This window comes from Falco rusticolus, chromosome 15 (genome assembly GCF_015220075.1).
Source record: "Falco rusticolus isolate bFalRus1 chromosome 15, bFalRus1.pri, whole genome shotgun sequence".
Classification (NCBI taxonomy): domain Eukaryota; kingdom Metazoa; phylum Chordata; class Aves; order Falconiformes; family Falconidae; genus Falco; species Falco rusticolus.
The window spans coordinates 9,528,925-9,552,449 of record NC_051201.1 but is presented as its reverse complement, the minus strand read 5'-3'; the positions used below and the strand labels follow the sequence as shown (position 1 = coordinate 9,552,449).

Genomic DNA, 23,525 nt, shown 5'->3' with positions numbered 1-23,525 from the left:
AATGGTAATTCTCACACTATCATCACAGGAGATTGATGGTATCCATTAAAGGCAATAGGTTTGGACTGGGACTATATGGAACTATTTTGAGACATATTTCCCTTCCTCTCATATTTTCTGTCCAAAACCAATTTCTTGACAAAACTGTTCCAAATTAATGTGCACGAGCCTCCTTTCTCAGCTACGTCTCCCCAAAAAAATTCTGGAGTGATCTTTTACATCTTTTATTTCTCGATAGAAATGTATTACTCCTTGAATTTTCTACCAAAACCCACTCCTAAAACTAGTTTTCGTAGCACCACCGCCCTATTCCTATCAAAGTAAAGCCCTCAGTACTTCAGTACCAGTTAATTAGCTGTATTGTTCCCTGATGCTTTCAGCCCAGCCCAGGGTGTTTCGGGGTTTGTTCCCCATTTCCCAGCCTGTCCCAAGCCCTCTGGGTTCTCTGGGTCGGGGCTGCATCCCTGCCCCAGGCCGCCTCGGAGCCCTCCAGCCTCGTGCTCCCACCCGCTGCGGGCCTTTCCCTGGGTGCCTGTGAGTGGGACCGTGAACTCTCAACGGCTCGCTGAAGCCATTTTTAGCCTTAATTCTCCAAAGGCCCCAGCTCCGCAGTCGGGCGGCTCCTGCTTTTCCCCTGGGGCTGACATCAGGCAGGACTCGGTGTTTGGCCTGGAGAGGAGGAGGCTCAGGCGGACCTTGTTGCTCTGTACAACCACCTGACAGGTGGGGGTAGGTCTCTTCTCCCTGATAACAAGTAATAGGACAAGAGGAAATGGCCTCAAGTTGTGCCAAGGGAGGTTTAGACTGGATATTAGAAAAAATTTCTTCATGAAAGGGTGGTGAGGCATTGGAACAGGCTGCCCAGGGAGGCGCTGAGTTACCATGCTTGCAGGTGTTTAAAAGAGGTGTAGATGTGGTGCTCAGGGACGTGGTTTAGTGATGGACTTGGCAATCCTGGGTTAACAGTTGGACTTGCTTAAAGGTCTTTTCCAACCTAAATGATTCCATGATTGTATGACTTGCTTCTCTGCTGTGCTAAGTTTATTGTCCCTCAGCCTCCTTAGGATGCATTGTTTATCAGCTTTCCTCCTTCCAAATTCTTTGTTTATACAGTGGCAGCTTTTGTGCCAATTTTTTTTTCTCTTTGCCCGGAGTTATTGGCAGAGCTAATTAACCACAGAATATAAAAGCCTTGTTCTTTGGGGCCAAGTGGGGTGGTCACAGAGCAGCGTGAGTGCTGCCTTGTGGCGTGGGGGATGAACGGTTGGATGGGTTGCCTGAGGATGGGCAGATTATCTTCACAAAGAGGTACCTAGTTATTTCCAGCAGCGAATGCAATCCTTATTCTTGAGGGGCTGCGCATTGCATCCTTCCTGGCTCTGCTCTGTGCTGCTCCACAGCTACACAGATGGCACTGACTGTGCTGACAGCCACCTCAGAGCACACAGGTCCTGGCCTCCCTGATGGGTGAGAGGGACATGCAGTCTCACGTGTGCCTGGGTGGGCATGACAGGAGAAGGGGCTGCATGCTGCCTCTGGGTTTGCATTGACTCAGGGCACTTCTCGGTGGGCTCACAGAGCTCAGCCCCACCCAGGAGTCGTACCTGGGGTTTTCACTTTTGGTAACAAAAGCGGAGAGCGCGAGCTGCAGCCCCTGGATCAGGTGTGTTTGAGCAGGGTCACCCACTCCACCCCCCACGGGAGAGCAGCTTGCCTGGGCAGAGGCCTGGCCTCAGCCTCTGGCTGCCAGCTACCAGCGACCAAGGTTTTCCACATCCAGAAATGCTTGGGGAACTTTATAATTTTTTTTTTTCCTGGGGCAAATGTCTGATCATGACAGGAAACACGACTGGGTTCAGCATAAAATACTCCTGCTGCGTGTCCAGCTCAGACGCCTTCCCCATCCGTGCTGCGAGGTTGGGGCAGCCCCCCAAGCCGGAGTCTGGCCGCAGCTGGCCGTGCCCGGGGCTCTGGCGGGGGTTACAGCCCACCCGCGGTGCCGCCTGCCGCCGTGGGGTGGTCCTGGGCTGCCTGCAGAGGAGTGGCGACAGGGAAGGGACAGGACATCCCTCCCCGCAGCCTGCCAGCACAGCAGGATGGGTGTCCCGGTGCCCCTCGCAGACGTGCTTGCGGGTGCCTGCCTGGCTGAGGGGGTGCGGAACCCACCCCTGGCGCGGGGAGAGCGCACCCTGCCCACCCCCGGGGCCGCCTAGGCGGAGGGAGAGGGTGCCGGGGCTCCTTACCCCCCTCCTTTCCCCTTCCAGCCCCAACTTCTCCCCTGCGGGCGTCAGAGGGCACCCAGGACGCGGGGCCGGCAGGAGGGCAGGCTCGGGGGTCTGCGTTCCTCGTGGGGTGGGGGGAAGGGAGAAGAAAACAGAGAAGCAACAGCCTCCAGCTTTTCCCTTCCTCTAATCTTGCTTCACTCCCCCTTGCTCCCTCTCCCTCCCTCTCCCCTTTCCTCTCCCCTTTCCCCTCCCTCCCTCTTTCTAATTCCTGCCGCTAGCTCGGAGCCTCATTCAGCAGCCGCTGCCGGTGGAGTGTAATAGGCTGAAGATGCTGCCGTGCCTGCTCGGTGTCTAGTTGTGAATGGGACTTGCCTCCTCTCCCACCTCCGGAGGTGGCCGAGGGAAGGAGCCAGCCCCGCCGGACCCGCAGGTAAGCGGCGGCCGGAGCCGCGGGGGGCAGCGGGGCACGCCGGCGCCGGAGTTGCCGCGGGCGAGCGGGGCGGCGGGGCTGCCGGGCGAGGGGGAAGGAGCGGGGGCGGCTGGGGCAATGGTCGCCTCCCGTCGCTGCGAGCCGGAGGACCGGGCGGCAGGATGCCTGAGTGCGCACCAGAAACTTGACAGCAGCAGCGGAGCTGGGGCTGCGGCGTGCGGGGGCCAGGCAGGTGCGGGCGCCGGGAGCGGGAGCGGGGGGCCGGGCAGCGCCGGGCGAGGTGCGCGGCGCCCGGCGGCAGCTCCGCGGAGGCGGCCGGCCGGCTCCCCGCAGGGGCCAGATAGCCTCTCCGGAGGGAGAAAGGAAACGCTGTGGCAAGCGGTATTTTATTTATTTATTTATTTTTAATTCCTTCAGTTCTTGCTCGGGGGGGGGGGGGGCGGCGGCAGGGTTGGGGGAGAGCGAGCATTTGTCCGTTTTAAAATGTTCCTCCGGATAAGCGCATATTGAAAGCCCCGAACTGAAAATCTTTTACTTGTACTGTAGCTCCTAAGCATGAAATGGATATGCAGAAATTCTGAGTGCACGAAATGATGAATACTCTATCCAGAATAAAAAAAGGGAAAGACTTTGATTTATATCTTCCTCTCCTCCTACTCTCTCTCTCTTTTTTTTTTTTTTTTTTGTTGTTGGGTTTGTGGTTTGTTTTGTTGGTTTTTTTCAGTTTATTTTGCTTGCTGGTTTTCAAATGCATTACTATTCACAAGATACCAAAATGGTATCTGTCTTTAATATGGGCTAGTCCAAAAAGCATTAGACTCCTGGGTGATACATGCATAAGCACATTCCCAAGAAGGGTAAAATAGATCAGGCTGCGGGTCCCCATAAATACCATTAACTTTTAGAATAAAAGTGCTTCCTGTGCAGTCCTTCGGGAGCACATATAGCAGTCTGACATCATGATACAAATGCCTTTACCTTCTATAGAAGTCCCCCTTTATTGTCTACTCTTTTAAATATTCATTTGGTGGGGAGAGAACCAATATATGCTAGGAGATCTTTGTACCATTGCTACAAAGGACAGTGTAGCTGTGTAACACAGTATTTACCTACTAAGATATCTGTGACAAAGTAACCTCTTTAGCAAATGAGGTCACTAATTCAGAAATTAGCCCTCTATAAGGAGAATGCTCATTTCTTTTCCATGTTCCATTGACGAGTAACTCCCTGGGAAAGACTTTTCTTCCTGTTGATTTCTGATGGTGATACAATGAGAATGCCACAGGCTCTGCACCCCTCTATTAAGAAATTAAATATTTTTAATTATTTAATAATGAAACTGTTGAATGAGAAAAGCACTTGCAGATTCAAAAGCAGGGAGGCATGGACTCAGACGTTACTGAATGCCCATCTCTTTTCCCCCTCCCTGGCTCTTATGCTTGCTTCAATGTTTCCAAAGCCTATGTGATTCTTCAGTTAAATACTTTGTTCTCCTTTTCTACACTGGCTAACACATACCAATAAATAAATTTGCTTTCAGTGTAGAAGTTCTGCAACAATTAATCTGACATCTGGCTCAGGTCTGTCCACTGAGATTTGGAACACAAACTGATGGTTGTACTCAATCCTTTGGATGTTTTTATATGAAGAGATATATGGAAGTATGGAAGTGGAATTGCAGATGTTTGCTTATGAACAGCATTTTCATAGCAGAGCGGCTCAATTCATGTTGCTGGGAGATGGGCAGTAAGAACAGTAGGGAGACTAGAGAGCAGAAGGTCTGGTTTGAGCTTCATACCTTCACGCACAAAACATTCTTCTAGTGTATTCTTAGTCTACTACACTCTAGAAAACAGAAGGTTCTGGCTGTACTTGTAAAGCAGTTCTCCTTCCTTTTGCAGGAAAAGAGGAAACTAAAGTTACAGAACTAAGAATAAGATCTTCCATAAAATATTCAGAAATTCTTTAAGGAAATTGCCTAAAAGACATCTTTCTTCTGCAGGCTCTTGTTCTTAGGCCCTGGAACTGAATATTTATCTTTTTTTCCTCACCTCAGCATCAGAGAATGAGCATGGACAGAGAATGCTATTAATAGACTTCTCCACATCAGCTTTAACTTTGCTAAAATTTTAAGTGTTGCCTGTCCAAAAAAATCACTAGAACTAGATTACTTCATTACCAGAAATGCTGCTACACTAGGGTATGTCAAGAAATGAGATAAGTCATTGCGATTTATTGTCAGCAGTTTCAGAAGGAAATATGTATGGAACTGGTTGATTGAGAGACAGGACAGCTAAATTAATTTTTCTTTTGCATAACAATATGGGGAAACTACAAAGACTGGAATGATTTCTGTGATTTGTTTGATAAAATGTTTTTAAATATATCATGTAATTTCAGCTTCAATTAACATGCTATTCTGACAACTTTTGACATGTTTGATTTAATTTAGTGTAAGAAACATACGTGAAGTTCAGAGTTCCAGCAGACTAACATTTTTTTTTTCTGTAAATGCTGTGACTAAACAAAGTGTAACTTGAGAAACAAATGTTTTATTGCTGAGATTTCCACAATAGAAGTTATTTCTAGCTCAGACATCATAAAAATGTAATTTCAAACTTAAAGCTAGCATTTCCTTTTTTTGAACCCCCTGAACCAATTGTGAATCCATTTTGTGAGCTGGATGTTTAGCGAACTGTCTTCAGTGTGTGAGAAACAGAGGTCTCATCTGGAATCAATTAAATTGAAACAGTTTAGCAACATACTTTCTAGACTTTTTTTTTTTTTGTCTGAGTTTTTCTACTAGCCTTTTAAGCTAAAAAATCTGTGTATAATTTTCTATGCTATAACCCACACCCCCACCCTTCTTTTTTTTTTTTTCTTCTTTTGTGTAATGGCATTTCAGTTTTCATTGTCTCTTTGCTGGGGCCAACCCAAAGCTTAGGGAAATAAATGGAAAGATGGCCGTTGATTTAAACGGAGTTTGGATCAGGCACTTTGTCCCTAGGAATCAAGACGACTTACTTCACACTTGAGTATTGCCATTTTATGCCATATCTCTGTATATTTTTTACTGCATCTCTTATCAGTTAAGGAATATTGTAGTCATATACTTCTAAAACTCTTTTGCAGTGTTTTAGGAGAAAATGTAGTCCTGTGTTTGGTTTTTGATACTGAAGACTAGGATGCTGTTAGACTGTGAAATTCTCGATTCATTTAAGTGCAAGCCTGCATATGCCGAATTATTAAACCCATTCATTTCCTTCTCCTGTGTAAGTAAGGACTTTAAAGTCATTTAAATATTACCGAAGGGTAGCAAATTTGCACGGGATGCTCCCGGAGGAGAGATTTTGACGCCAGGAGCCGGGATTTGTGGAAGCCGTTCGGCGGGTGCTGAGGCTTGCTGCCGCTCCGCCTTGCTCAACAGGTCGGCGGCGGGCGGCGGGGCGGGCACTAGAGGGCGCTGATGCTCTTCGCTGCCGCCCGCCGCCGCCCGCTGCCAGGGCGCTATGAAAAGCCGTTTTGTTACCACCGGCATTGCTGGCCCTCTCTGGGGAGGCGGGATTCAATCTCGCTGCGGTTCGGGCTAATGCTCAGGCAGTTTGTCAGGATTAGCATCTTTCTAGTCAGTGGATCGCGTTACCTTCGGCGTGGCGTTACCGCCTCGGCGCTCGCTACGAAGTTTTGGAATGCTATAACTTCAGCTCGTCTGAAGAGTGCCACAGCTGGAGTCTAGGTGTAAAACAAACAGCCCAGCCCTCTCAGTGGCTGTGGCTTTTAAGGGGTTTGCTATCTCTGCCTTTTCAAAGACGGTGTCAGTTCCTGCTATGCCCAGTAAAAGAGTTTAAAGACAAGAAAAAAATGACACGGTGAAACAAAAAAATATCTCTTTCAAAAATATTGTCATGCTTGAGAGATCTTATTAAGATGTCCTTGGTAGAAAAAAGACATATTAGGCCAAACTGGTCTAATTTTACCTGTACACATCTAGGTCAGTGGAGCTTACAACTGAAGAACCGAGAAAAGTAGATTGGTCTGAATAATTTCTGTATATTCCGTAGCACCTTGGAACATAAAGGATGTTTGTAGCCCATTGCTGCAAGCGCTGACCAAGAAGGACATACATGACAGTATAGATTTGAAACGGCTGCAGGGTTGGAAAAAGTCTCATTTCTACCTGCCCTGTTCTGATGGTCTTCCCTAGACATCCACTTTGCGGTATTGCTAAAGGCAAGTGCTGGACTGCACTGATCTCTGATTTGACTGATAGACTAACCAAATTTCTGTGTATAACAAACATACCGTAAGTTCCAGAGTGCAGAATTTTATAATATGTATTATATCCACTTGGGCAGATATGCAGCCAGAGAAGCTAATGTGTCTAATAGAAATTTCTGTCTACAACTTTGATGCCAAAAATGGGCACCATAATACCATACTAGCTGTAGAGTTTTCTGTCAGTCACCTGGTTTGGGAACTAGTTAAGAGGTACCTTAAAGTAACAACTCTTGGTGCAAGGGTTAGTAACTAGTACACTGGAAAATGAATGCCGCTTTGCTGAGGAGCACTGTGCTGCCAAGAGAAGTCTGCAAAGGGTAAACTGCCCATCCTCTGTCCTCCAAGACAGGGAATGTCCCTTAAGCTGTTAGATGTGCTCAGGGTGGGTGGAAAAGCTAGAGCTGCCAGTCATGTTCAAGGCCCTTCAGAGAACATTATGCATGGCTGGGACATTAGCAGTGCCTTGCAGGCTAGCAGGAATTCAGAGACAAATATCTGGAGCAGCCAGCCCTGCTGCTGAGCAGTGCCTGTGGGGAAGGTGACATTATGGTTAATTTTGCCTGACAAAGGCATAAGGCCTTCTTCCATAACTGCTTGGGTGGTGTGGTGGCTTTCAGGCATCCCAGTCCCACTGAGCTCTGCTGGCTCCATGAGCCATAATTTAGCTCTTCAAATTTAAAGTGCTGGCTGAAGCAAATTCTAAGGGTTTTTTGTGGGGTTTTTTTCCTCCAAAGTTTGGCAATGAGTAAGAGCCCTCTCCCTTCTGAATCAGCCAGAGTTCATCAGAATTCTTAATTGTAATGCAATGGCAGGCAGTTGGAGTAGTAGAAATCAATGTAAATGGATTAAAAGAAAAGGACCAAGTAACTGAATGTAAAAGAGGAGCCAGGATTTTCCAGAGTGATTGCTGAAGAACGCAGCAATAGGTTTCCAAATATAATTTGTTATTATAATGATGATTTTATAGTTCATCAACAAATAGACTGTAGCCATGTTATAGGCAAACTAACATAAAATGCAATTGTGGATCGTGAAGTATTATAGACTAGACAAAATTGAACAGAACTTTGATACATGAATGTAAGCTGTAGGAGTACCTACCTAGACAGTAATTACACTTAGGCTTTTATTTAATTGTGTTGGTGCAGTCTGACACTATTCCAATGAACTCTCAATGACGCTGTGGAGACACAGGCCCACACAGGCGATGAGCAGAAGGACTTGTATTCAATAACCCTTTAAAACACAATTCACAGAATTTCCATGTTTGTGAGCTTCACAGCACCATGCGTTTAGCTCCCTTATCCTTGTATGGTGCAACTCGTGCAGGTTTTCTTGCCCTACCAGTGTGTATCAGGACTACTCCATAGTCTGGGAACAGCCTGGCTTGGATGGCTGTGCACAGGTTTGTTCCTTGCTTCTATCCTCACACTAGCATGTGGGGTAGAGGTTGAATTTATGGTGTACTGTCTTGCAGCCACCGTTTCTTTTTATATGAGCTCCTAATCACACAGAGTCTATGCTGGCTTGGTAAGCAAAAAAAAAGAAAAGGTCCTTAACTTGATGTAGATCCCATTGAAGAGTTGTTTCTTCTGCATTTCATACTCTTCATTTTATACAGTGTGATCATCAGATATTCCATGTGAAAGTACTACGTTTAAGGTTAAACTGGTGCCATAGAAACTCTGGTTCAACATAATTTTTATCCCAGTGAGGCTGCTGAAATATATTTTAAAATAAAATAAAACTTCAGAAACATATTAATTGGTCTCAGTGGTTAAGTTAAATAGTTAAATACATGCATACATATCATTCTGCCAAGGATAAGTCATTAGTTCAGTATAAACTAGAAATGATAGCTCTATTTGAATCAGGAGACTAAACCCCATTTCCATTAATGCTAACTGTTTTATTAATACATGCGTGTGTCGGCATTAAGTCATAAATTTAAATGGTCTGTCCCTTCTTGATTTAAAGTAATTATCTCAAAGATCTTGGCTGCTGAAGGAATAACTGCATTACACCTTTCATCTTTTATCAACTAATTTTTAAATTATTTTTTTGCACGTGAACATTATAAGGCAAACAAAAGAAACAGAGTTTGTGCAAAGCTGGCTGGAATTTGAACCAAAACTAAAAGTATTTTCATTACCCAGAGCAGAATACCTGCAGCTATACCAGCCCTTGGACAAGGATTCTCAGACCTTTTTAGAGTCATATAACATCATGTACCTGCCTGCATCTTATGTGTACTTTGTGCACATTTAAGTATATTTTCATTTATATAGTTAAAATAATTTTTTGTGTGTTACTAGAAAATTTTTATTGAAGCAACAGGTAAAAAATGCAACCTATAAATTATTTGAGAAAATTGACATTCAAAAAGTTTATACCTAGTTTTTGGAAATTATTTAGTTTTATCTGAGGAAAATCCTGAGGTAAACACAGGACTTTGAATAGCATTTACAAAGTAAAAAAATGGTCTCATTAGCACTAGAAAACACACTTGAAATTTTAGGATTAAATCTTGTCCTTTTCAGAGCAGTGCTTCCAACAGGCAGTCCTCCCTTTCAGCAAACTAGACCATGTATTGATGCAGTTAGGTGTATCTAAGTATCAGTTCATTTTAGATCACCATTCAAGGCAAGATTTTAGTGCATTTCTTCATTACAGAGAGCTTTCTGGTCAGCGCAGAAATGATTGTAAACTTCTTCTGAGGAATGGCCAGTATTAAAACAGTTGAACGCTGCCAGGTTAGTTCAATACGTACAGTGCAGCGATCAAAACCTCCAGTTTCATATTGCATGTAACCATCATTATTTAACCACAGAGATTACCAAGCTGATGTAACTGAAGAAGCACTCAAACATTTATTCAGTGCACACAGTGAACAGATATTTTTAAAGATAATGTCTCCTTCATATTCTCTTTCAGCATATTTTCCTTGCAATTGAAATTCCAGTGAAGATCTTCAGTATTTCACTTTAGTGAAAGTTACTGTTCATTCACGGTTTCAAACCCAATTTCTCCAGACATAAGAGGTTCCAAAATTTTGAAAAGCAGTTGAATAATAATTTTACTTGGGGCTGTGATTCAAATCGAGAATTTTATCTACCACTGATTGTTGCCTTTCTATTTGTTACCATTCCAGCTATAGCTGGTGTAGCTCAGAGAATACAACTGATTAGTATGCATTTCAATTCTTTTTAGCACGGTGGCAATTTACATAGCATTTCTGTTTCTAAAGCAAGAAAAAAACATAGTAGGCATTGGCATTTACATACAAACAATTTATCATTTACATACAAAAGGGCTGATTAGGTAGCAATACAAGTGACAGTAAGTCAGACTTAGGATGGTCATTATAGTTCTTTCTGTCCTTAAAATTGTGAATTTTGCAATAGTTATATGAAAAAAAAAGTTAATAAACTATGAATATGTAGTCACTAAACTTAACAGTCCTTTTAGAGATGTCTAGTATGTGGTTATCTATGGTGCAGTCTTTGACTATACCTTTGTAGTGAAGCTACTTTAAGATGATCCCTTCCTCAAGGATTCCCAGTCCTGCACTGCAGTTTGCAGTCCACTGATCTGTACAAAGAAAGTTGATTTGGAGACTTTGGAGCTCATTGGGGTATCTGCGTGGTCTGGGTAAGGTAACTCTGTACGCCCTTGGTACATAGCATAGCCTGTGCTCCCAGGCGTGGTTTCTCAGGTTCCTGCATCGTCATCAACTTGAGGTCACTGAACTTGCTTATGTTTAGATGATATTTCTTGTGCAGTTTGTTAGCGTCTGCTCCCCCTCTACAGCACAGAATCTAATATCCAGTGAACTTTTCACCTTCAAAGTTTCCCACTTTCCAATACAGACTTCGCTCTGCCCTCCCATAACCTCCTTTTTATCAGGTATAGAGGGCTCTTCTAGCCTTCCTTTTTATTTTCATATTTCTGCTTTATTCAGCCACCACCACTTATCCTCAAATGTAGAAGCATTGTTCTGTGATTGATTGGGTCACGCTAATTCAACACTTGCCTTCTCCTTTGTCTATTACTTCTAGCTGAACTAAACAAGGCCTTCCCATTCCTAGGCTGCTATGTAACCCTACCTCTTACTACAATCTTGTAGTTAGCAATGTCCAGTTGTCTTCTGCACATATTACTTAGCTTTTTGGATCCATAACCAGAAGTCTTACTTTCTTTGTGTTTGGCTAGGTATATGTCAAACTGGTGGGAGCAGTTAGATTTGAAAAAAACTAGTTCTCAATATGTTCAATCACTTCCTATATATTTACTTCATAACAAAGAAAACTTCACATTTAAATAAGGTGACATTAGAGTGACCTGGAAACACTCAAGCAATCTCATGAAAAAGGAAATAGAAACAAGCCTCACTGCTGCATTAGACCGTTTATTTGCAATATGCAGATAGCCTATATAACTAGGACGTGATGAACTCCATTGAAAAAAGTAACGTGAAGATTTACTCCATGCTACAGTGATGTCCTGTGCTTCTATAGCATCACAAATTAATAAGTGGCTGCTGGCCTGGGTTTTAAAGAAGTCAAAATGCATGACAACAACCAAAAGTCATATTACAAAAGTCTAATTTATGTATTTTTTTAATGACATTGAGTTGACATTGAGTGCCACCTTAGTGAGATCTCTAAGGCCTTCAGTATGTATTTGTACATTTAGAAGGCTAGGGAAAAGTTCACTTTGCTTAGTATATGCTCAGAATTTTTTTATTGTTGTTATCAGGCTTTTTTAAATGCTTCTGTGAGCAGGCAAATTTAAACTATCTGACATTTGCACTTTACTGGTTAAAATTCTGTCTGGTCAACCTGATATAAAACAGTGTAACCTTATTGGAGTCCATGGGGTTATTCAATTGACATTAGTATTATTGAACATCCTTGATATGGAAATTTAAAGTAGTTTCGGCAATCACGTTAACTCATGTTTTTAAACAGAGTACACGGAGGTGTGCATTTCAGGGTTAAGGCAGTTTTTAGTCCTACTAACATTAGGAACGCTATCAGTACACCACCATATGTAAGAAATTGCACTAATACTTGTTTAATTATCCAATCAAATTAAACAAGAAATGAGTTTGGCTGAAATAATCGAGTCTGTAGAGAAAGGGCCAGCTCTGATACTTACCAAGATTTGACAGTTGCTCGTTGTTGTGACCTTGGCTTTTTTTTATGACAAGCTAGAGGTCAGAAAGCATGCTAGCTGTAATTACTGCCTTTGTAAGATTCTGTAGGCCATCCTCTGCAGCAGACTTGAACCAGATTGTGTACATGTATCAGATTACTGATGAACTGGGTGCAAATCTGTATTTCGTTCTCGTAAGGGTTAAATCCCGTTTCTGTCACCATACACAGTCTGTGGAACAATTTAGCCTTTATGATATTTCCCTTCAAAAATGAATGATTAGCAAGTTATTTCTTGAAAGCTGTGCATAATGTGAGAGCTACCAAAAATGAGACTTTTTAAACTTTTATTTATTTTTTCCAAAAAATTTACAGAAGGTCATTGATACTTTATTAAGAAAAAAAAGTAATTTAAATGGAATTAATAATGTGTACGAAATACTTTTCTGTATTAAATCATTTTGCCTACTGGAGGAGACAAGAAGAATGTTTTTGCCTAGAGGTATACCCCATCTGGAAGTTAAATCCATTTTTACTAGAAATGAAATAATTCAAAATAAACTGTAGAAAAGCTTGTGTTTTAACTGTTTCCATGTGCTTAAAAATACACTAATTTTAACCCATAAATGCCTTGGGCAATTTATTACTTTCAGTGAATTGATGCTAATTTTTTCTGGAATATGAGATCGCATCTCCTTCTTTTCATGCTTTTCAATAATGTTACAAGGAGTATTTGAATCACTCAAATACATGATTCCTCTTTCTTGTGTTAGTTTATATGCAGCTCCTGTGACTTAACAGGAAAAAAGATAAACTGTATACACGTTAAATTTCCTTTCTCATTCTTACCAATTGATTATACACGTTTCCCCTTTGGGCTTATATAGGCCCCCAAGTTTTATTTCCAAAAATTAGAACATGCCAACTTTTAATAAACATATCAAGTGTTTTAAATATAAAGACATGAATGTCTGTCTACATCCTCTGCTCCAAAATAACGTCTGTTATCTGTAGTAAGCCAGACATATTCATCATGCTTTCTTAAGCCTGTATCCTTGTGAATTGAGATGTCAGTGTGGATGACATGAGTCCTTTCCACAGCTGTGCCTTGAAGGACAGATGCCTTTCTACCATGAATGGTACCAGAAAAAGTTGTGTTGCAAAACTGCTTTTCCCTGCTTTTCAGTAGTCTAGTGAGGTCATTTCCATAATACATGGAACTGCTTCTAAAATTAGGGGTATGTACATACACATATATGGTTCTGTTGAAGCTGTATAGGGAACTGAGTAAGAGATCCCTATACATTAATTATGCCTTCTAATTATTCCCTTTTAGTAACCTCCTCATGTCCCAAAAGAATCCTAGAATGAATGAAGAGGAGCATAATTCCTCATTTGTGGAGAGGAGTTCTTTCAGTAATCGTATTCAAAATTACAAATGAGCTGAGAGGACAGCATCTGTATTGACCCTAGTTTCTGTTCTGTTTTGCAGGCAGCATGGCTAGGACTTTGACTTGTTAATGGCAAAGATGACTTCATCCAGGTGCTTGCTTTTGAGGACAGGGAAGAATGAAAAGCCAAAATCTATCTCTCTGTTTTTCCTATTTTAAGAGTGTTCTTTCACCTGACTAGATGAGTGTGTGCCCACTCACATTTCTTTTGGGGGAAATAGTTGAAAAGCATGGAACATGATGAAAACTCTTGTATTGCAAAGGCAAACCCCTTGCTTCTCAGGAGTGTTTCTGTGTGTCTCAGTGGCATGCCATCCAAAGAGCAGCTTCCAAAGCATATTAAGGTGAGATAACTTGACTGAAAAAGAATTTCAGCTTGTTTAGGAGGGGAAGGTTCAGCCTTTCAATAAACATCCCATCAAGCCTGTGGTGTATGGATTCTATTGGACCTACTGTACTCCTATTGGAGCAGCATCCCCAAATGATATTGTGGTGCTCACTTTAAAATGCCAGACTATTGCATAAAATCTGCTGCTAGTGACAAAAGGGTTAAAAGACATATGGGCTAGTTATCTGTCTGGAGCTTCAAACAGCCATATTCTACATCAAAAAGGGACTGCAGCAAGTCCTTGATCAAAGCTCAGGTAATTTAATTATTTGCCTTCATGAATCAAGGGGTCCTTGAACAAGCTCAGGATGTCTGGATATTAGAATATAGGAAATTTATTGTTTCACTCCTTCTAATATTCCAACATCAAAGGGATCTTTTTCCTATAAACAAAGCAGTCTGAATTCAAAGAATTCAAGCAAAAGCTGGTGTGGAGAGCTTCAGTTTTCTAGGATCTTTGTGAGCTGGAAATTAAGCTGATTCCTGCGGGGTGAGATATTTACCACTGTGAATCTTTGTGTTTGTTTTATATAACTAAACATCTGTACCAAATCTTGCAAACTGAAATGCTTAGCTCCTACTCTTCCCGTAAGTTCACTTGATGTTGTTTTCCCAGTTATTCAATTTTATGTGATTTTTTTCGTATTTTGTTTTGCAAATCTCTGTTTGCCGAGCTCTAAGTGGCTCTTTGACCACATCATGCTTTGAGATTCTAATTAGCAGAGTGTAATGTAGACTGTGCACCCTAATGCAGAGGAGAGAGTTCAAAGCTGATTCCTCCAGCAGCCCAGCCAAAAGTCAGAACAAATTTAGGGTGGTGAGAGAAGCCCATGGTCTGAAAGAACAGTGCTCAGTCCCAAGCGCTTCTCACCATCGGTGGCAGTCACGTTAGTTCAGGATTAGTGAAGCAAAAATTGGTTGGCATTTTTTAAACCCTAAACATAGCAGAAATGTGCATGCTGATTACAAGATAGATTTTCAGCCTGCAAAAGTAAGTGTCACTATTTCTAGGAAAGATTAATTCCTGTGTATCTTTCCCTGTTATTTTTACATTTTCTTCTTTTGGTCTGGCAGATTTCCTTTCACAGCTGGGGCCCGACCCCTCTTTTTTCTGTGTTCATGGACCAAACATAATAGACTAAAATTTATTATGGTAAGTGCTGCTCTTAGTGTGTGTGTGTGTTGTATGTTTATCTGCTATGCCATTTCTGCATAAAAGCTGTCTTGTTGCCTGTGTCATCATGATTTTGTATGTGTTATATTCATGACTTGCAACAATCCTGTGTGTCAAACTGCTATTGAAACCAGGGAGATGTCTCTGTGCAGAGTACTTCCTTATGTCTTAGCAGGAACAGAAATAAATTAGTGGGAGACAAGTCAGTAGAGACAGGAAACAAGTGCAGGCACTATATGTTTCCAAGAATAACATAGAAGTTATATAAATAGATAGAAAATAAAATGGGTTGGCTCATCCCACCCTCTCATATTTACCTGTGAAATAACAAGTGCCACACATATGTAGTTCAGCAGATCCTTTTGCAAATGAAAATTGTTCTTTAAAAATACCATGATTTTTTTTATAAAACAAAAGGACTGCAAAATTCTGATAAAAAGTCTGTTTAATTATCTCATATAAAACAGTAAATAATCAAGACAATATAACAATGCAGTATTCTGGAATTCATTGTCATGCTTTTGAGCTCTGCAAAGCATTTTGTTTGAAATGGTGACATAATGCTTGGAGAGCCATGCTCCTCTGCTTCATGAAAAGAAGGTATGATCTACTTCACATATTGGCTAACTGTAGAACTCTGTCAGCTATGCATGCTGCAGTTCCTTACAATAACATTACAGAATGAAAACAACTCTACTCAGTAGTAAAGACGTTCCTAATTCCTGCCACAAAGCCCAGATAACTCAGTTATCAGAAGAAGACATTTTTTGTGTGAAACTTTTGAAACCACTGAGTCAGATTTTTCTGTTTCTTTGATTTAGACAGAAAACTTTCTTTTAAGCTTGAAAGACCTTGATTTTCATTTCAATTAACTAAGCACATTTAAATTATTACCATGTGATAATCTCATTCCATGTTTTCCAAGAGATCGACAATTAGAAAGGTGATTATTTCCCTGAAAGTGAAGTTACTTGGTTGATGTCATACCAAAATCTACAGTAGCGTTCAAGACAGCAGTATCATAGTCACCCAGGCAGTATTGCCAAAAAGTTTTACACACACACATATGTTTTCTGTGCACATGTGTATACATACACATGAGAACACACACCTTTCCTGAATGTCTATCATAGTTTTACTGTGAAATCACTGATGTTAAACAGGACCATACACATCAATTTATGGAAGCCTTAATTTCTGCCATATAAACTACGTGGTGGTGCGAGTGGTTACATTTGCCAGTGAATGATGTAGTGACAGTGCACATGCCTGTGCCATTACCAGAGGAGGAGGAATTGATTAGCAATAACACACTTCATTAACACTGCACTTTCTCAATCATTGTAATTGTGGCTCTTCCCCTAAAACATCAAGTGGAACAGGTTTCATTTCAACCAAATCAATCTAATGTGTTAAAATTTACATAATTTCCTCTCATTGCGTTTATAGAGCAGCAGGAATTTTAATTTGCATTGTCTGTATAGTCTATAATCAAAGTGTTAAGAGCACAAGGTTTATTCATTATGTATGGCATGTGGTGACAAATTTGCATAATAGGCTGCATCTTGCTGAAATATTCCTTCCTTCCCCATGCCCACCTTTGCAATTTTGGCTATAACTTATTTTCTATAAACTTGTTAATTCAATTACAAAAGCTTTTGAGTTCCATAGAACATTTTTTAGGGAGAAGTATCCTTTTAAAAATAAGTAAGTAGATAAAATGTCATACTGAAAGATGAGAAGTGCTAAAGGAAAGCATTGACAACTGGAGCGTGTTTCCTGATTTCAGGAGAAAGCTGGTATAAAACCACTGCGGTGTCTGCTATTGCTGTATACCAAAGGCAATCATTCACAGATTGAATGGAAAGGTACCTTTCTGTGAATTTAGTTGCAGTTACTGTATAGAATCTGTTCAATGAAAACTTTCAAAACTAAGTTAGAAACTAAAAAGCACTTAAGAAATTAAGGTGCTATAAACGTAAACCTCCATCATTGATTGTTGCCTGCTAAAACAACATATTTGCTTTATGAAAATAAAAGTGTTTAACAAGACATTTTTGTAGGAAATTATTATATTTTAGTAAATAGAGGGAAAAATAGAGAATTTTGAAATAATTTGTAGCAGCTAAAAGTATTATCTAAATGAGGAAGATAATGCATCCATTGGTTTTGATGCACAGGTCCTGTACAGAGTGTCACAGAGATACCATATCATAAGATTTATCATTTAGATCGTTGAATTACTGAATTTTATATGTGGTATGTATCAGACAGTTCCCTTTACTTTTGCTGCCCGAGTAAGGATATTCAGACTAAAATGCAGGAGAACATATTTATTTTTATTATATCATACTATCTTCTAATGCAACAGTATAACCAAGTATATTCTATGTTCTAGTGTGTACAGAGATTCAAGTAGTACGAGATTTATCTACCTTTGATCTCTGTAGAACCTCTTAACAGAAGTGCAGAATATATTTAGATGTTGACAGTTATGCTTCGAGTAAGAGGTTATCTGGGCAGGTGCTTCAGTCCTCTACCGAAACATTCATACGCATAATTTTATTAATACATAGCTGAATCCCTAATCTGATGTTGACTTTAAAACCATCATACTGTATTGTATTTGAATTACATTTTAATCTGTGCTAAGAAAAGGGTGTGTGGGTGTATTACATACATGATGGCTTGTATTTTCAAGTTATATAAGTACAGAACAGACACAAATCTGACATTTGTGAATATTTCAATTTCTGTATGAAATCAGAATGGAACTTCGGTTTAAGTAACTGTTAACATCCTACTTGTGCCAAAATGCTTCTAAACAGTGTTATGTCAATGTAGATGCAACGGCTGTGTACATAAAAAAGGAGTGAACACTGTAACCAAGTTCACATTACTAAAATTTCAAGATTAATAGATAGTCAGATTATGTTCGGTAGGTTGAGAGAGGTGCAAAAGACCTTTGAGAGACAGAGAGAATCCAAGGAAAGGGGAGAGTCATTTTGCAAGTGAACTCAGCAACAAAAGGGCCTGCTAAAGTGATTATGAAGCACTAACAGTGGCTGATTTTTTTGTTTTTCAACTTTTCACAGAGGTTGCTGTGTGTGCTGCAGAGTACTTGAAAATGCCATCTCTTTCTGCTCTCAAGCTCCTCTGACAAGGACTGTTTTGCCTACCTTCTATCTTTTTTCTTCCTTACCTATTTTCCTACCATTTTTCCACATCCATTGAAAATTGTTTAAAAATTTGCAAGGAACTATCAACAGGGGTCGGTTTACAGATAGAGGCATGTAGCAAGGGCAAGTAATATTGTATTGGTTGTCTCTTTGCCCAGTATATTCCCAGCAATAAACAACATCTATGCTCAGTATTCATGCTCTTGTAGTGGACCCACTCTGATTGTATGAGCTGTAGAACAGGGGGTGAGGGAATGTGCTACGTGTTTTAAAAGACTTCCTTTATATCTGCAGTGTGTGACAGCTGTATGAACCCCAAAACTGATTTTGTGAGCTTTGCAGAATATTCTTGTCAAATTGAAATCTCGTTTGAACTGCACCTGGTTTTGGACTCTGATGTTCCCAAGCATCAGCACATCTTGCTGTTGATTAAGCATCAGCTGAAAAAATGTCAGTTGGAAATGTCACCAAAGCTCTTCGTTAGAGCTCCTCCTAGCCATCTGGGGGGAGCCTGCCTGCCTGCGTAGGAGAGAATGGATGCTCCTGAAAGCCCAAGAAGAAAAGTGGAAGGGTGGAAATATATGAATTGTTACGTGTAATGCCAGTTCAGACCATCTGAGGATGTGTGCTCTCTGGGGAATTGCACCTGGACGTTAATCAAACCAAGTGAAGCTCTATGGTTACATCTAACACAGATGATTTAAGCTACTGAGTTCAGTTTGGGAAATTTCACTTTAGGCTCTCACCCCAGAGTTGGCTTAGTCCTGCTGCTGTGAGCTTTCTAGGAGAATAAGACCTGCTGAAGTCTAAGCTGAAGTACACCTAAACTGCTATTGCCACGAGAATAAAACAGAATAGTCAAAGCAATGTATCTCAACCAGCTCTGCTGAAGCAATGTTCAGCAATGCACCTACTACTGAAGGTGCTATTGTTTATGCTCCGCTTCATTCAACTTGATATATAGTATTCCTTGTCCATGGCTTCAGCAGCTGTCATCTAGATCAGACTTCAGCTGAAATCTGTTTGTGGCAATTTTTGTAAGAAATACGTGTTTTAAAACTCAATGTGAGAGATGAAAGAGAAATCAAATAGTTTAAAATGCTTTAGAAGTTTAGTAAGTTGTCTCTTGAAACAGCTACAGAACTTGGCCAGCCAGTAAAATAAAATAAAATGTACATTAACAGCAGATTAGGATCTTGATTATAAATACTGTGATGCTACAGATAAACAGGATTTTTTTTCTGCAAACCAAAATAGTTTTACTATCAACTCATAACTTGTCTTTGTTTGAAAAAGCTCTGGCTAATCCAGTTAGAGAAATGCCTAAGATTATGGTAATTAAAAGACCAACAGCAACAGCAGCACTTCCTTTCCAACCTCCTGAAGGACAGTTTGGCACCCAGGCAAGAGAACAAGGGAATGGTTTACCTTGCTCTTAGATGTTGCAGATTGGGCAGAACTTAGGCAAGCTCAGTTTGGACTTAGAGGACTTACAATTTTTCAAATTGTACTTTTCTTCTTCTGTAACATGGAATATGATTTTTTTAATAGTATCATGTGGAGCTTTTATATAACAAACCTGTTCCTCTTCCAGGACCTACGCCAGTGGTGAAACCTTTTGATTTCTCAAGCTCTTTTCTTATAGTGCATTATACGTTTACATTTTTGCTCTGGTATTGCATGTCTTAGGTTTACTATAGCATGCATTGAAACCTATATGCTACATACATAAGATCATGCTTTTGAGTGGATGCACCTGTCTAAAGTACTTTTGCTTTGCCTGCCTGAGGTGGCTGGACTCAGAGACTACAAACGTATAGTTCCCCTCTTCTTTTTTATTTATTAGTACAACACCCTATGCATAGAGACAATTTCTTTGCTTATTTGCCTGGTAACACAGAAGCCAGAGCAGAAGTCCCTTGTTTTAAGTGCTAACATTTAGAGGGTACTTTGAAAAAAAGTTAAAAATATAAATGTTGACAGCTTTCAAAGGAGATGTATCAGCTACAAATAGACAAAATATTCCACTAATTTAGTTCTTTCTCTCCTTGATCTTGTTTTGATCCAGGGACTATACAAAATTTCAGTATTTAATAGGTTTTTGGATACTTAGTTTTAAATCAGGGAAAGATCAGCAATATGGCATTGCTGGCTCTAAAGGAAAAATGAAATGTCATGTAACTGAAATAAGTGCTACAACTCTCTGTGAGGCAATTTGTGGGGTTTTTTTTCCTTGCATGATTAGATTTTATAAATATCCTACTGTGTACAGGTATGTTCTCATCTTCCCATCTACCAGTACAGGCTGATGGGCTGTCCTCCACTCTTAGATGACAAGCAGCCAGCAGCAGTTAATGACAGCACTGGAATTTTTGGCACCTTTTTTAACACTGCACTGACTCCATGCTCACAGGATAATTATCTCTCAGCTTTGCTTTATGTCACTGAATACAGAACATGCATCAGTGCTCCTTCAAGAAATTTCCAAAGAATTTATCTCTGAAACTATGATTTCTAAGTGTTTGTGGGGAAAGGGACCCTTGACTCCAAATGTGATTAAAGCAGGGGGTATTACTGACATCACTTTCTTGGTTCCTCTTTTCTGAAGTGCTGTTGGTGAATTTTGGGCAGGGTATAGCATTGTGATAGAGGATGATAAGCAGCTTTATATGTTCTTGGATATCAAAGCAACCTTAATACCTATTTGTGTGGCAGCCATCAGTACTTTTGAGGATTGATTACTATGCTTGAATATAGGCCTAGGGAAAGATCATGGAGGTGTTGTACTTAAACTTTGTGTTTGATATGAAGTTTTATTCTGCAGCAAGCTATGTTTATGGGTTCCCATCGTGAGAGCCGAAATAAAAGATGGAGTAAGCCAGTAAGTGCCAGAACCAGGAAGAGCATGGATTTTCTTTGCTCCATATGCACTTTGTCAAATAAAATTTATTTTTATTCCTCTTGAATTAAAGACAGAGATAAAATGCGTTCTTATTCTTGACTTTTTACCACCATATTGCTTAGTCTTTCATCTTTTTAGTGCCTGGATACTTCTTTTAATCTGTGTCTCTATTGCCTGTTTTTAAATATCCTAATACCACAGATTCCCTTTCCACATTCTTGAACTGCTTGAACTCATTGAGATTTTTACTGCTGAACTTTAATGGGTCAGGTCTAAGTGTTCAGAGTGCCTTATGGTGGTTTCCCAAACTCAATTCAAATTTTCCAGCATACTTACTACAGGGAACCCCCTTTTTTTCTTCCTTCTTTCCATTCCCCCCCCCCCCCCCCCCCCCCCCCCGTGTTTTGTTGTTGTTGATTTTTGTTTAAACTGGGATTCTAATTATTTCAAGTATAATTATGTACTTCAGAATTTTGGGAGTACTAAATGATCCGCAAAATACTAAAACAGGCAGATCATATGCATCTTATCATCCTCAGAAACAAACAGTATTAGAAGTCTTTTGAATAGGCCATAGATAGCTGCAAGGAAGCTGAGTGAGGAGGACTGGATTACTTATGCCAGAATATTTACATGGCATTGAGCCTAAATGGTTGTTAGGAGAGTTTCTCCTGTTGAATGATCAAGACAAAGCAGCTACAGTCCTTCCAATTCATTCAGCTGTACAAGCTTTAATTACCTCAACCTGGACTGAACCCACTAAATCTGTCTGGTTCTTCTGAACTACAGTCATTAAATTACTTACCCCCAATGGCATCCTGGTGTCAGTTGTTGCTTCTGAAGTCAGTTGGAAGAAACACTATTGGAATAGGGGTCTTTAAGCAAGGGAATACCAACACTTTCCTTAAAAGATTCTGTTAATAAGAAAATAAAGAGTAAAACTTGTTTGTTACAATTATCCTTCTCAGATTTATTTGACATATTTCAGCTCAGAGAAGATGACTTCTATTTTCAGTGTTTTTTCTGTATAGAATAACTCTTGTGCTTTTTCGAATTAAATTTTTGAATTAATTTAATTTCATGTTTGTTGTATTGTCACAGAATCTGAGAAAACCAAGGGACATGTATTTGATTAACTGACCTCTATTGAGATCCATAGTCTTATTCTTACCATTGAAAAGTAAATTTTGTGAAAAAACCTTTAGAGTGTATCAGATCACAAGATGTTCCCTGCATTTTGTTTGCTCTTTTCCATTATTTTTTTTTTAAGAAGTTCAGTACCACTAAATTCAGCTCTGATTATTTTTTTCCTTAGACTTTTAAATGGAGGAAATGTAAATATTTTATTTCTGCAACAAACTGTTCCTCAAGGAGGTGTGAGGGTACCACAGAATGAGACAAAATTCAGATAAATCTGGCTGTAATAGTCTCCCAAGGAATGGTAGGGTTTTAAAAAGAAACAACATTAAATCAATACGGGCTAATAATTTCTTCCAAGTGTTTTCTCCAGATGTTATTATATAGAATTTCAATAGATTTTTTTCCCTTGTTCTTGACCTGTTGCTATTTTCTCTGTCTTGGTTATGTCTCTCATATGTTATATGTTTCTAACATATAACAAACTGTAAAGTTACCAAGTTTCTGTTACACTCATAGGCCAAATAGTTACAGTTCTTTATGCAGAAATTAAAAGCATTTACCACCTTGACACTATTATTTCTCATGATAAAATAGGCAAAAATCATAAAGCTCTACAGATTTGCTGTGATTTTTAGATAGTTATTTCCAGGAATAAAAAAAAAAAATCTGAAATTTTTAATTCAGAGGAAAATTAGTTCCATCCCTTAGTATTCTTACCAAATGACTCATGTAAGTGTTTTCAAAGTCATTAGCAAATCTTTCTTTTGGTAAGATAAAAGATTGAACTTAAGAGGAATTGTTAGCTCCCACATTCTGTCAGTTCGACTCAACTGAAACTAGTTTCCAAATGTATTTCTTTGTCTGCCTCTTGTTCCTTCATAGGGCAGAATATGTGCATATATTGGAAGACATATGTATACATATGTACCTACAGTTAGTGGGAGACTTCTGTTTTGTGTAACATCGTAGTAGCTGGTTTTGTTCAGCATAATGAGAACAGGGAAAGTCCACTAGATTAGACTCATGGAGCTACAGAATATAGAGGTGGCCATTACAGGTAAGATGTCTGAAATGACTCCTTTTTTCAGATTAGTTTTTTAAATTAGTTTTAGGTCAGGACAGGAGCAGAAAACAAAATTTGCTTCAAAAGTAAAACACGTTACGTTTTAAAGACGTTAACTCTCTTCAAACCTTCTGCTCCA

General features: G+C 40.1%; 1 protein-coding gene across 2 annotated transcripts in view; it reads left to right on the top strand.

Annotated features, from left to right (window-relative positions):
- The first annotated feature begins 2,006 nt into the window (after window positions 1-2,006).
- The window catches only part of CDH11 (cadherin 11), an 81,793-nt gene continuing 60,274 nt past the window's right edge, over window positions 2,007-23,525 (top strand). The window contains exons 1-2 of one of the 2 annotated variants that reach the window (XM_037409374.1): window positions 2,007-2,153; window positions 2,504-2,655. The gene's annotated coding sequence lies outside the window, so the exon portion shown is untranslated. Of the gene's footprint in view, window positions 2,656-23,525 lie in introns of both variants that reach the window. The other variant, XM_037409375.1, reaches the window with a different exon arrangement.